We start from the raw sequence: 9,696 nt of genomic DNA, 5'->3' as shown, positions 1-9,696 counted from the left end.
ATAACCAATGCAAAGCTGACATTAACACCACCCCCATAGTTCACAAGGATTAATATGCTGCTGAATTATTTAAAAGGATTGACAGTTCTTTATCTTATCCATATGTATTGCTTAGTGATCTAGCAAACTTGGTGCAGTTATGAGGAGAGATTTTAAAGATACGGTTAATCACAATGTCCCTCTTAGTAAAAAATCAGCTCAGGGCTGGATAAAAATGTGTACTCTGTGGGACAAGAATTAGCCTCATGAACATATTTCCACTCCTCTTTTATAATCTCTCAAAGTAATTTTGTTTGAACTGCACCCGCTTCAGGTGTGCTTTGTCAATGGATTAGTTACCAGGGATGGAAAGGTAGGAGTGGAAAAACCTAAGGTGATCAGAAATCCTCAGGATAAGGAGTTCCCCTCATGGAGCAGTGGAAATGAATCTGACTAGGAGCCATGAGGTTGTGGGTTCGATCCCTGGCCTCGCTCAGTGGGCAGTGTGTTAAGGATCTGGCGTTGCTGTGAGTTGTGGTGTAGGTTGCAGAAGTGGCTCGGAGATCTGGTGTTGCTGTGGCGTAGGCCGGCAGCTGTATCTCTGATTAGAACCCTAGCCTGGGAACCTCAAGGTGCCTTAAAAAAAAAAAAAAAATGGAAATCCTCAGGATAATATGAATGAGACTGGATTGGCTGGTAGCTCTGGGTTGAGTTGCAGCTCTGCATATTGTTTTCTCCTCTATAAGGGAAGTCCATGAAACCCAGGGGTGGTGAGATGCAAATTAAACTCTTTGTTCTCAGCCTCTCAGAGGTAACCTGTATAGGCAAAGTCTAGCAGATTTATTATTTCAATATCGAGTCTTAGTGCTACCTTTTGTCATTGCCACGCCCTAGTGTTGATCCTGAAACCTTGGTGGGTAGTAAACCCCTGAAATGGTGGGAGAGAAAATCAACAAGCTTCTCTTCTGGGGTAATTTAGGTTAGACTTTGCCTCTGGGTCATAGGAGGTTAGCTGCGAAGTACTGGTGAGTGGATTTAGTGCTTGGCAAAGGCAAAGGCTTAAGAATCCTGGCTGGGGAGAGGCTGGGAGGCGTCTTCACTGGGTCTGTTGATGGGTCCAGCATTGACTTGCCATTTGCTGTTCTTGAACTGCAAGGCCTCCTGGGGGCATAGCTGGGCTGATGGAGAATACGCTGTAAGCCTATAGAGAGAGGCAAGAGATCTCCCCAGACACGTCCACCCCCAGCTGCCTGCAGTACTGCTGAGTCCTTCTGGAACGACGACGAAGAATAATGTCATTCCAGAAAGAAGAAAGGGCATTGTCAGAAAAACAAACATGAAAGCCTTTCTTTCTGGGGGGAGGAGGAAGGGCCTATAATGGAAAAGTAAGCAGGATTCGGATTACAACGATCCTATTTGTCATACTCAATGAGTGATTTGACCTTTATCCTATGGTGTGATTTAAAAACAGAAGCAACCTGATTAGCTTTGGAGTTCAGAGACAACGGACACCAGCCCTGAGGGCCCTTGCCATTTCTCTGGGGAGGAGGGGGAGGTGGAACTTGGGATAGGAGAGTAGATTTCCCCAAGGCCTGAGGGGTGATGCCATAGACAACAGTGATCCAACAAGGTCCCCACTAAGATCAGGACATTTAAAAATTTTTAAATTATTTTTTGAAATAATTATAGATTTATAAGAAATTGTAAAATAAATGCAAAGATTGTTGTCCTCACTAATAACATCTTACCAACTCTATAGTACAGTTATCGAGTCCAGGAAATGGGCATTGGTGTAATCCACAGAGCTTATTCAGAGATCAACGATTAAGATGCACATTTGTGTGTGTATAACTCCACTGAAATTTTTTTTTTTTTTTGGCTTTTTGCCTTTTCTAGGGCCGCTCCCGTGGCATATGGAGGTTCCCAGGCTAGAGGTCGAATTGGAGCTGTAGCCTCTGGCTTACACCACACCACAGCTCACGGCAATGCCGGATCCTCAACCCACTGAGCAAGGCCAGGGATAGAACCCGCAACCTCATGGTTCCTAGTCAGATTCATTAACCACTGTGCCACAACGGGAACTCCTAACTTTACTCAGTTTTATCACATGTAGATTTGGTTACCATCATCACAGCCAAGATAGAAAACTGCTCTATCACCTCAAAAATTCCTCATGACCCCCACTTTATTGTCATACTCATTGCTACCCTGCCTCTCCATCACTCCTCACACTCTGTTCCTAAACCTTGGAAAACACTAATCTGTATTCCATTTCTGTAATTTTGTCATCTGGAAAATGTTATAGAAACAGAATCATATGGTATGCAGCTTTTTGAAAGTGTTTTTTTTCTCCCCCCCCCCCCCCAGCATAATGCTGTTCGTATTTATCCAACTGCCTTGTGTATCAATAATTAGGGGATTTTAAAAATCCACAAGTATTTCTTCTGTTCCTACATTGTCTGAGTTGGTAACAATTGAACTATTTAAATAGAGGCTGTGTAATATAGGCCACAGAAAGTGAAATGGTGGCTCAGTATTAAAGGAATTTTGTTTTTGATTCTGAAGGATAATTATTACACTTGCCATGTCTGAAGGAATTGAGTGACTTTTTCTGAGCCATAATAGTCATAGATAGAATTTGCATTTTTCTTCCCCCTGTGATTTGTGGTTTTTATCATTCTCTCTCCATTTGCAAACTGGGAGCTGAAGTAACATACCTCTAATTTCTTCTGTGCGGTATTTTGGGAATCATGAAAAATCATAAAAATCAGACAATCTGGCTTTGTGTCCAGGCTCTGTCTTTTTTTTTTTGTCTTTTCTTGTGCCGTTCCAGTGGCATATGGAGGTTCCCAAGTTAGGGGTCTAATCAGAGCTGTAGTCACCGGCCTATGCCAGAGCCATAGCAACGCAGGATCCAAGCCGTGTCTGCGACCCACACCACAGCTCAGGGCGACTCTGGATCCTTAACCCACTGAGCAAGGCCAGGGATCGAACCCGCAACCTCATTGTTCTTAGTTGGATTCATTAACCACTGCACCACAACAGGAACTCCCTGGGCTCTGTCTTATACAAGTCTCAAACTCACTAACTCTCATATTTTTCCCCTGTTATGTGAAGAATTTAAAACTGCCTTCTCTACTCACAGAGTCTTTAGTAGGATTAAATGAGATTACATATTTTAATGCAATATTTATGCTATCAGAGATTATTTGAATGGAAAAGATGGTTTTTAGTATTGATATGTTCTAATGAAGGGATTAAAAATTGCTTTTCTATTCCAAAGCCACAGGTTTAGAAAATGAGAGGAAACTTGGTGCAAGAAAGAGGAATCAGATTCCAGCCATTAAAAGCTATGTCACTTTGAACATTTACCTAACATTTCTTAGACTCAGTTTTATTTTTTATTTTATTTTATTTTATTCCATTTCATTTCATTTTTTTTTTGGTCTCTTTAGGGCCACACCCATGGCATATGGAGGTTCCTAGGCTAAGGGTCCAATCAGATCTGTAGCCGCCAGCCTATACTAGAGCCATAGCAACACGGGATCCCAGCTGCGTCTGAGACCTACACCACAGATCACGGCAATGCCAGATCCTTAACTCACTGTGCAAGGCCAGGGATGGAACCCTCATCCTCATGGATGCTAGTCGGGTTCGTTAACTGCTGAGCCACGATGGGAACTCCTCAGTTTTATTTTTAATTTAAAAATGAATATAGGAATTCCTGTTTGGCTCACTGGGTTAAGGACCTGACGTTGTCTCTGTGAGGATGTGGGTTTGATCCCTGGCCTTGCTCAGTGGGTTAAGGATCCTGAGTTGTTGCAAGTTGCAGTGTAGGTCACAGATGCAGATGCAGGTTCTGGTGTTGTTGTGGCTGTGGTGTAAGTCTCAGCTGCAGCTCCCATTCAGCCCCTAGCCTGGTAACTTCCACATGCCACAGGTGCAGCAGTAAAAAGAAAAAAAATGTATTTAATACCATTTTGAAGTGTTGTTGTAGAGACAGGAGATTGTATAAATAATGTAATGATGTTATAATGTTTTCACCTTAGTTTATAGTAAGTATTTAACAATGGTAATTCTGCCATTTTTTTTTTTTTTTTTTTAACAAGGGCTACTCTATTTATTTATTTATTTATTTTAGTACTTCCTTTTGGAAAATAACTGGTTATTTAACTCTTTCAGGTTCAATATAACAGCTGGGGGTTTTGTGTCTTGCCTTCGTGGTTACTCTTGTCACGTGAAGTGCTGTAGCCCTGTCCTCCAGCCAGAAAGGACCTTGCTCTGAGAAGAGCCCAGGCTTCAGAGCACAGAGATCTGAGAGCGAGTCAGTCCCAGCTCTGTTATTCCTGCCTGGGACAGATCAGATAATCTTCTATCAGTTTCTTTATCTGTAAAATAGGATCTATTAACACCTTGCTTTAAGATTATAAAAAGCACCTAACAAAATGACTGGTGTATAACAGGTACAGAGTAATGACATAAATGCTGAAATCACACCCAGCTTAAAATTTAAGAATATTGGAGTTTCTTTTGTGGCTCAGTGGGTTAAGAGACTGACATAGTGCCCTTGAGGATGTGGGTTTGATCCCTGGCCTTGCTCAGCAGGTTAAGGATCAGGCATTGCCACAAGCTGTGGTATAGATTTCAGATGTGGCTCAATTCAACCCCTGACCCAGGAACTTCCATATGATGCAGGTGCAGCCATAAAAAGAAAAAAATTGTTTTATTTTATTTTATTTTATTATTTTTTTGCTTTTTAGGGCCATACCTGTGGCATATGGCATATGGAGGTTCCCAAGCTAGGGGTCGAATCAGAGCTACAGTTGCTGGCCTACACCACAGCCACAGCAACACCAGTTCTGAGCTGCCTCTGTGACCTACAGCACAGCTCACAGCAATGCCAGACCCTTGATCCACTGAGCGAGACCAGGGATCTAACCAGCAACCTCATGGTTCATATTCGAATTCGTTTCTGCTGAGCCACGATAGGAACTCCAGAAAAAAAATTTAAAGTATCTACTGTTGTAGGGTGGAGTAGGCAGTTATGCCTTCTAACTGAGACTCTTGCTCCTATTTGTTAACTGAAGGGTGGTTGAGATCAGAAATTGAAATTTGGTGGCCCAAGGGCTGATTTTTTCCCAATGGGCTTTTTTTCCCAATGTGCTTTGTTTGATCAACACATATCTGTCTCTTTCTCTTCCCATAATCTATTATTTGTTTTTAGTACTTCAACCTTGACTACCTTTAGGAGATCAAGTATTTTGTTCCACAGTTCATATTAGTCCCTATTGTCTGATCCAGGCTGCTTCACACATTCACTTGACACACCTGGACATGAAAAGCTTTTGGACTTGACACAGCTTATACAGACCACCAGTCCCAAAGTGAGACTTATGGAATGTTAATAGTTAAATTTCATAGCTAAGTACATTTGGGAAATGGCAGCCAAAGAAATTAAACAGATGTCTTTACTATTGAACATCACAAGTACCAGTGAAGAGAGTAGCGTAGAAGTCAGCCTTTCCCAAACATATTTGACAACAGAATTCCTGTCTTAGATTTAGAGCAACTACCAGGATTAGTGAGCAATGCAATAATCTACTTTGGGAAATTCCAGATGGTCTAAGATTGTGCCAAGTGATAACGTCCTCCCAAATGACTGGGTCTAGGGATTTGAAATAAGTATCTGAAATATGTCCAGAAAATACAAAGGAAACACATAAACATGTGGGCATACCATTTAGAAATGATACTGACTAGAACTGTCATCAAAGTCATAGTTTCAAAACTTAACACATTTAGGCAGCATCAGCTGAGAAAAAACATCTGAGTCTTTTAAAGACTACTCTTTCCAACTAATTGATTTAGTTAGACTTTGAGCCCTTGAAGTTTAATATGACATTTCTTGAAATATAGCACATTCTGGGCTAAAAGGAGGCATCAAGAGATTCCATTGTTTTTATGTTTGCCCTTTTGAATATTGCATGGAACCGATTTTTTCCCCCGAATTTATGTATTTAAAGTGCTCCTGGTAATTTGTGTTCCAATTCAATACAATTTTAAGTGCATTAGATGAAGTTAAAGAAAACTCAGGAATTCTGTGGTAAATCAGAGAATCCTTTTATAGTTAGTATATCTTATTTAGGTTTATTTATTAGTTCATTTTTTTGCATTAATTTTTTTTTTCTTTTTTAAGGGCTGCACCTGTGGCACATGGAGGTTCCCAGGCTAGGGGCTGAATCAGAGCTGGAGCTGCTGGCCTACACCACAGCTACAGCAATGCAGGATCTGAGCTGTTTCTGCGATCTTCAAGACAGCTCACAGCAACACTGGATCCTTAACCCACTGAGCAAGGCCAGGGATCAAACCTGCGTCCTCATGAATGCTAGTCAGATTTGTTAACCGCTGAGCCATGACAGGAGCTCCTGCATTTTAATTTTTATGAGTGTATATTTATAATAGATTCATATACTGAAGACTGTTTAACTGGTTTTCCTTCAGATAAAACTCAGTAAATACTGGTTCTGGTGATTCAAATACTCTGGCTGTAAAAACTATTCTCATCTGGTCTGATGAGACTATGCGGCCTTCTGATTGATCACTCATTTCCAGTAAAATGAATTTTTTTTTTTGTCTTTTTGTCATTTCTTGGGCCGCTCTCGCGGCACAGGGGGTTCCCAGGCTAGGGGTCGAATCAGAGCTGTAGCCACAGGCCTAGGCCAGAGCCACAGAAATGTGGGATCCGAGCAGTGTCTGCAGCCTGCGCCACAACTCACAACAACGCTGGATCCTTAACCCACTGAGCAAGGCCAGGGATTGAACCCGCAACCTTATGGTTCCTAGTCGGATTCGTTAACCACTGCACCACGACGGGAACTCCCAGTAAAATGAATTTAATTCCCAAGTCATTCAACATGATTTAGTCCTTTTTTTTTTTTTTTTTTTTTAAAACTGGTTTCTTTAGGTCTTCAGGTATTTCAGTGCCTCAGGGTCATAACTGTGGATATCAAGTATCTTTGTTCAGGAAAGTGTGTGTGAGTCGAAGCCTAGATCTTCCTGGTCATAAGGACACCAGATACCTATATTAGGTTTGTTAGACTAATACTGGCCAGGTGAATTCATTGGATGATACATATTGGCAATTAAGATTGGAGCTTTCATTCTTTAGTCTACTATACTTTGTCTTCATCTTTCTACCTCTTTTTTTCCTTCTTCGTTACTTTTCTTTTTTCCACCTTTCTTTTTTCTTTATTTCTTCATTGTTATCCTTTCTTAAGAGTGTCTATACAAAGAGTTCCAGTATTTCTGAGATATTGCTGTTTTACCCCCAGAGACTAGGGAACATATGGTAGTGCTTATTAAGTAATTAATTTTTTTAATCTTAAGATTCAACAGAGCCCTAGAAGTCATTTGATATAACCTGGCAGTGATCCTAGCAGGCATCTTTCCTACAGGATTGCCAAGAAACTCAAACCTCTGCCTTTATACTTCTGTGGATTATCCTGTAACATTTTTCACCATCTCAAACTTCTGGACTTTGTGATGGTTTTATCCAGAGCCTCAGTGAAACAGACAATGCCTATTTTTCTGATCCTGAAGGCCAAAGCTTTCACAGTAAATTTGGTTAAGGTGGTCAGCAATGGCAAGAACCAGAGACATGGGTCAAAACGATGGTTCTGGAAATTCCTGTTGTGGTACAGCAGAAAAAAATCCCATTAGTATCCATGAAGATGCAGGTTTGATCCCTGGCCTTGCTCAGTGGGTCAGGGATCCAGCGTTGTTGTGAGCTGTGGTGTATGTCACAGATGCAGCTCGGATCCTGCCATTGCTGTGGCTGTGGTGTATGCCGGCAGCTGCCTGGGAACTTCCATATGCTATGGGTGCAGCCATAAAAAGCAAAAAACAAAACAAAACAAACAAAAAAGCTATGGTTCTGAACCATCCTAAGGTCTGGGTTATAGAAACCCCAGAAGTAAATAGTTTCAAGGGACAGAAGTAGAGCTGACAATGGGAAGTGGGTTGAGGATCTGAATCTGGGAAAAAATGGAGTGTAAGGGAAACATAACCAGAACAAGAGGGGTTCCTTGAAGATAGTTTTAAGTACTGTTGAAGTACCTGGAGCTTGTCACCTTTGGCAGTCAGGAGATGTGCATAGCTAAGGTGGGCATAAAGAGCAGCAGTTGAAGTGAATCACTTGTTATTTTTTCTCCCTTGGTTTTCCAGAAAGAGCAGGATGAGTCTATTACTTCTACCACATGGGACAATGGATTTCAGCAATAGATTGTTCTTTGAGACTAGGTCAGCTTTCCACATATTTATATATATTTACTTGCCTGTTAAAATTCCCTTACTAAATCTCACAGACTGGGAATCTGGTAATTTGGTGAATGTGGGAAGGGCGTGAGTCTAGCTCAAGGGTCACAGATCGTGGAGTTAAAATGGACCCAGAGAGAATCTCTAGGAATGAAGTTCAGAGACCAAATGAAACCTCAACCTGAAGGACTTGGTGGAGGCACAAAAATCAGGAAGATGTAGAAGAGGCAAATTTTGAGAAGTGAAATATAGAAGTCAGGGTTGTGGTGGGATATATAGGATAGATTCCAAAGGGAGGAGATAATTCCAAGAATTGTTTAGAGGTCTTGTGGTGGATAAAGAGGAGCAATTAGTGGGCTCACACTACAAGTTCTTTGCATACAACTTTCTCCTAACTCTGTCTACCCCTATGTCCTGCCAAAGGTAAGATTTCACTGGAATTGCCCTGAATACACCTGGTAGAAGACTCTATGGTCTCAGTAGAAAGGAGAAACATGGTTAGTGGATGCCTGAAATCAATCTTCTGGGCTTAAACTTTTATTATTTAATGTCAAAACTTATGAAAAGTTATATTGCTAAGAAACAAAAGCAAAAAAGCTTACTCTTGATGGACATGGGAGTTGGTACCCAATTTAGGTTTAAGAGAGTTTTATTTTATTTCAGTGATAAAATACATACATGACAAGGATTTGAATTAAAAAGTATTGTAGGGGAGTTCCCTTTGTGGCTCAGCAGAAATGAATCTGACTAGTATACGTGAGGATGCAGGTTCCATCCCTGGCCTCGCTCAGTAGGTTAAGGATCCAGCGTTGCTGTGAGCTGTAGGGTGCAGACGTGACTCCCATTCAACCCCTAACCTGGGAATGTCCATATGCCTCCGGTGTGGCCCTAGAAATAAATAAATAAATAAATAAATAAATAAATAAATAAAGACAAGCAAATAAATAAAAAGTATTCTATATTTTGCAAAATCTTGATGTTGACATTATATATGAAAGTTTTGGTTGACTGTGATGGAAAATTTAGATATTTCACTGGTTATTAGTGTAATTTGGCTTGGCAAAAGCAGATCTGAGTGCTTTTCTGAAAAAATGCAGATAGAATCTGATTTATCCTGCTAACCTGGGAAAGAAGTTAGATTATGCCTTCAAGATGCCCCCATGATTTGGAATATCTTGAGCTAAACTTTAATCTTCTGTTCCAAGGTAATGTGCTGTTCCTTCTGGAAATTTGATGTGGAATTGCCATCTACAAAGCGTTCCCTAAAGAGCAATCCTGCCAAAAGAGGACTAAGTTGTTAGGAAAAAAAATGTTGTCTATAAAATGAGAAAACCAGTAAGGTTTTTCAATGGCCTTTAAGAAGATTTTAACATCTCTTGGGGACTGGTTAAGTGCCTGCTTTAT

The sequence above is a fragment of the Phacochoerus africanus genome, chromosome 14 (genome assembly GCF_016906955.1).
Source record: "Phacochoerus africanus isolate WHEZ1 chromosome 14, ROS_Pafr_v1, whole genome shotgun sequence".
Classification (NCBI taxonomy): Eukaryota; Metazoa; Chordata; class Mammalia; order Artiodactyla; family Suidae; genus Phacochoerus; species Phacochoerus africanus.
This window is presented reverse-complemented; position numbering follows the sequence as displayed.